The sequence below is a fragment of the Piliocolobus tephrosceles genome, chromosome 9 (genome assembly GCF_002776525.5).
Source record: "Piliocolobus tephrosceles isolate RC106 chromosome 9, ASM277652v3, whole genome shotgun sequence".
Classification (NCBI taxonomy): Eukaryota; Metazoa; Chordata; class Mammalia; order Primates; family Cercopithecidae; genus Piliocolobus; species Piliocolobus tephrosceles.
This window is the reverse complement of record NC_045442.1, coordinates 90,116,180-90,121,501: the sequence shown is the minus strand read 5'-3', so window position 1 is coordinate 90,121,501 and position 5,322 is coordinate 90,116,180. Positions and strand designations below refer to the sequence as shown.

Sequence of the window (5,322 nt, the reverse complement as noted above, 5' to 3'; positions counted from 1 at the left end):
GGTATTGATGGAACGTACCTCAAAATAATAAGAGCTATTTATGACAAACCCACAGCTAATATCATACTGAATGGGCAAAAACTGGAAAAGTTCCCTTTGAAAACTGGCACAAGACAGGGATGCCCTCTCTCACCACTCCTATTCAACATAGTGTTGGAAGTTCTGGCTAGGGCAATCAGGCAAGAGAAAGAAATCAAGGGTATTCAGTTAGGAAAAGAAGAAGTCAAATTGTCCCTGTTTGCAGATGACATGATTGTATATTTAGAAAACCCCATTGTCTCAGCCCAAAATCTCCTTAAGCTGATAAGAAACTTCAGCAAAGTCTCAGGATACAAAATTAATGTGCAAAAATCACAAGCATTCTTATACACCAGTAACAGACAAGCAGAGAGCCAAATCAGGAATGAACTTCCATTCACAATTGCTTCAAAGAGAATAAAATACCTAGGAATCCAACTTACAAGGGATGTAAAGGACCTCTTCAAGGAGAACTACAAACCACTGCTCAGTGAAATCAAAGAGGACACAAACAAATGGAAGAACATACCATGCTCATGGATAGGCAGAATCAATATTGTGAAAATGGCCATACTGCCCAAGGTTATTTATAGATTCAATGCCATCCCCATCAAGCTACCAATGAGTTTCTTCACAGAATTGGAAAAAACTGCTTTAAAGTTCATATGGAACCAAAAAAGAGCCCGTATTGCCAAGACAATCCTAAGTCAAAAGGACAAAGCCGGAGGCGTCACGCTACCTGACTTCAAACTATACTACAAGGCTACAGTAACCAAAACAGCATGGTACTGGTACCAAAACAGAGATATAGACCAATGGAACAGAACGGAGCCTTCAGAAATAATGCCACACATCTACAACCATCTGATATTTGACAAACCTGAGAAAAACAAGAAATGGGGAAAGGATTCCCTATTTAATAAATGGTGCTGGGAAAATTGGCTAGCCATAAGTAGAAAGCTGAAACTGGATCCTTTGCTTACTCCTTATACGAAGATTAATTCAAGATGGATTAGAGACTTAATTGTTAGACCTAATACCATAAAAACCCTAGAAGAAAATCTAGGTAGTACCATTCAGGACATAGGCATGGGCAAGGACTTCATGTCTAAAACACCAAAAGCAACGGCAGCAAAAGCCAAAATTGACAAATGGGATCTCATTAAACTAAAGAGCTTCTGCACAGCAAAAGAAACTACCATCAGAGTGAACAGGCAACCTACAGAATGGGAGAAAATTTTTGCAATCTACTCATCTGACAAAGGGCTAATTTCCAGACTCTACAAAGAACTCAAACAAATATACAAGAAAAAAACAAAACAACCCCATCCAAAAGTGGGGAAAGGATATGAACAGACATTTCTCAAAAGAAGACATTCATACAGCCAACAGACACATGAAAAAATGCTCATCATCACTGGCCATCAGAGAAATGCAAATCAAAACCACAATGAGATACCATCTCACACCAGTTAGAATGGCAATCATTAAAAAATCAGGAAACAATAGGTGTTGGAGAGGATGTGGAGAAATAGGAACACTTTTACACTGTTGGTGGGATTGTAAACTAGTTCAACCATTATGGAAAACAGTATGGCGATTCCTCAAGGATCTAGAACTAGATGTACCATATGACCCAGCCATCCCACTACTGGGTATATACCCAAAGGATTATAAATTATGCTACTACAAAGACACATGCACACGTATGTTTATTGCGGCACTATTCACAATAGCAAAGACTTGGAATCAACCCAAATGTCCATCAGTGACAGACTGGATTAAGAAAATGTGGCACATATACACCATGGAATACTATGCAGCCATAAAAAAGGATGAGTTTGCGTCCTTTGTAGGGACATGGATGCAGCTGGAAACCATCATTCTTAGCAAACTATCACAAGAAGAGAAAACCAAACACCGCATGTTCTCACTCATAGGTGGGAACTGAACAATGAGCTCACTTGGACTCGGGAAGGGGAACATCACACACTGGGGCCTATCATGGGGAGGGGGGAGGGGGGAGGGATTGCATTGGGGAGTTATACCTGATATAAATGATGAATTGATGGGTGCTGACGAGTTGATGGGTGCAGCACACCAACATGGCACATGTATACATATGTAACCTGCACGTTATCCACATGTACCCTAGAACTTAAAGTATAATAAAAATAAAATAAAATAAAATAAAATAAAATAAAATAAAATAAAAAAAAAAAGAAAAATTATCACCCGCTTAAGAATCAGTCATTTATTGAAAGTACAGTTTTGCAGAGAAAAAAATAAAATAAAAAACATGTGTTCTACCTGCCTTTGTCCACTAGGATGAATAAAGTCTGTGAAACTATAAAACACACACATAGGACAATCTGTTTGTCCAACACAAACCAGACAAAAACCTGACACAAATACAAAAATTGTAGTTTTAAACAAGAGTGGTTCCTTCCGTAAAAGCAGAAACTGGTTATTTCTATTACAGTTAGAAAATAGGCAAAAGCCAAAACGACACTCCGGATGCTTGAATCTCCACTCCAGGAAAGATTCTGCCCTCCCCACAGCACAAGCTCCTGTGCCTCTCCACGCACGTGCATATCCTGCATACTGAATGCAGGAGAGGAAAAGACGTATGCATATCTAGGCATCTAATAAGACGGAACTGCAGGAAAAAGCTAATGAGAGAAAAACATCCACAAGGGAAGAAAAACAGATTTCTTAGCTACTGGGAGTGAGTGGCAGGGGAAACCAAATAATGCTCACATTTTATTAGTGGATTTAAAATAAGATTTTATTTATCAATGCAGGAAAGGAATATTTCCTCACTGTTGACTTTAGGTCATGACATGTAGACAAAAGGCTGAAATCTTGCATAGGTACCAGATAATCCTTTTTGGACACCTAAATATATACTCAGACAACACCATAAGTCCTAACACATGCTGTATAAAACACAAGAGTAAGCAAAACTGATGTTATGGCAGTTCAGGAAGGAATCCATGTAATTTCTAAGATGCTTTGCTAGTGTGTCTTCAGTTTGACTTTACTAGAGAATATTGCTGAAAGCCCTGAAAGGGTACACCAAATCTATCTTCAGGAATAGAACTTGAAAGTGATGATTTAATGGAACAGGATTAAATTCATCAGGAAAATCAGTTTTTGCACAATTCTATTACATGCTTTAACTTGAAAATAGATTTTGGATAAAATAAAGGGTGCAACTCTTAAGTGTCCAGCTTAATAAATTATCACAAAGATAAATTACCCATTAAGCCATTATCCATGTCTCAGGAAAACAGAACTTTATTTAAATCTCAAGAACTTCCCTGTGTTCTCTTCCAGGGACTATTGCCTTGTTCCAAATATAGCCAACACTTTGACTTATAAGACTATGTTGTTTTTTAAAAAATTTTCTATTCATAGAATGATATGGTTTGAGTTATTTGTAATTGACTTATTTCACCTATCATTATGTTTGTAAGATTCATTTAGATTATTACACATATTAGTTCATTCATTCTTCCTGCTGATGATAATCCATTATCATCATTATGAAATCCAAATCAATTTCCCGGTTCTAGTATAGATGATCATTTCAGTTATTTGCAGTCTGTCTTTTACAACTATAGCTTCTGTAAACATTTGTACATATCTGTTGATATTCTATTGCCTATACTCTGGAGTAAAATCTCTGGCCATAGGCTATGTGTATATGCAAATTCAATGAAAAATGTCAGAGTCTTATAAGTGAGTGTTCCAGTTTTGCTCTCTAGCCAACAGCTTATGCAGTTCTATCCACACCAAAACATTTTATCAACTACTCAGTGAAGTGTGTGAAAATCTCCAACTATGACTGCAGATTTGCCTCTCTTTTTATTTCTGAAAGTTCTGAGTTTCCATATTTTGTGACTATACTATTAGGAGCATGCAAATGTAGAATTATACATCTTCTTTTAGTTGATTATTTTAGCCTCATTAAAGTCCTTCTTGTCAATACTAGTTTATTCTTTCTGGTATACTTCGTAGCATATTAGTATAGCCACACCAGATTTCTTTTAAGTTAGCTTTTGCCTGATACATCTTTTTTCCATCATTTTGTTTTCCACAATGGATTTAAATGAACTCTTTATTATCGTTTTCTATTGACTACCTTTTCTGTGTTCCTTTTGCTCTCTTTCACGACCTTCTTTTAGATTTAGAACTTTTGATTTTTCCTTCCCGTCCCTCCACCTAGACATATATCTCTGAAGAACTCTTAGTATTTCAAGATTATACTTTCAGGGATCATTTCTATAGTTTGTTACTAGCATTTCTGTGTGCGTTTGGGATGCAAATGTGTTTAAAATTTGATTTCTTTTAGCCCTTTAACAGATGTTTTATGGCTAAAAGAAATATGTGAAGAGATAATTTTTTGAAACTGGTAAAACACATTAAGTCACAGATTTAAGAAGCATAAAGATCCTTGAGCAACATAAACACCAAAAAAAAAGCTTTTATATATATATATATATATATACACACACACACATACACGTATGTATGTGTGTGTGTACACACGCATACCTAACACACACACCTATCGAGATTTACATTAATATTTACTTTAATGAATTGACTCATGTGTTGTGACTCAGTGAAAAAGGTTAGCAAGTCTAAGCCTGAGATTTTCAGGGCAAGTCAGCAGGCTAAAGATGTAGAAAAGAGCTGATGTTGCAGCTTGAGTCTGGAGGCAGAATTTCCTCTTCCTCTGGGGACCTACAGCCTTCAGCCAATTGGATGATGCCTACCACATTATGGAAAGTAATCTGCTTTACTCCAAGTCTACTGATTTAACTGTTTACTGTATCTAAAAAATATCTTCACAGCAATATCTAGGTTGGTGGTGTCTGGCCAAATATATTGGCACTACAATCTAGCCAAGTTGACACATAAAATTAACTGTCACATATGATATATGTGATATATATGATATGGTGCAATTGCTCATAAATCAGATCAGAGTTATAGTTAAGAGAAGATACCCTGTTTCCACAATAAATTATTAGATTTTTCTAAAGTATTGCAATGGATACTTGCTAATGCTTATGGATTTTTGTTTTTGAATTTAGTTTCAGAGGTACATGTTCAGGTTTGTAATCTAGGTATTGTGTTTCCAAGAAATTCAACCTAACACACACACACACAATAAAGGTACTAATTATGCACTTCTATCCATTTATCTCAGCTAATTTGGATATGATACTAAGGAAGGTAAAAGTTGATGATAGATTCTTCACTGGTAAAAGCAGAAGTTAGTACTGAAGTAAT

At 36.2% G+C, this 5,322-nt stretch overlaps 1 pseudogene; it reads left to right on the top strand.

The window, feature by feature from the left end:
- Window positions 1-4,280: 4,280 nt before the first annotated feature.
- LOC111536036 lies at window positions 4,281-4,419 on the top strand (annotated as a pseudogene).
- Window positions 4,420-5,322: the final 903 nt, after the last annotated feature.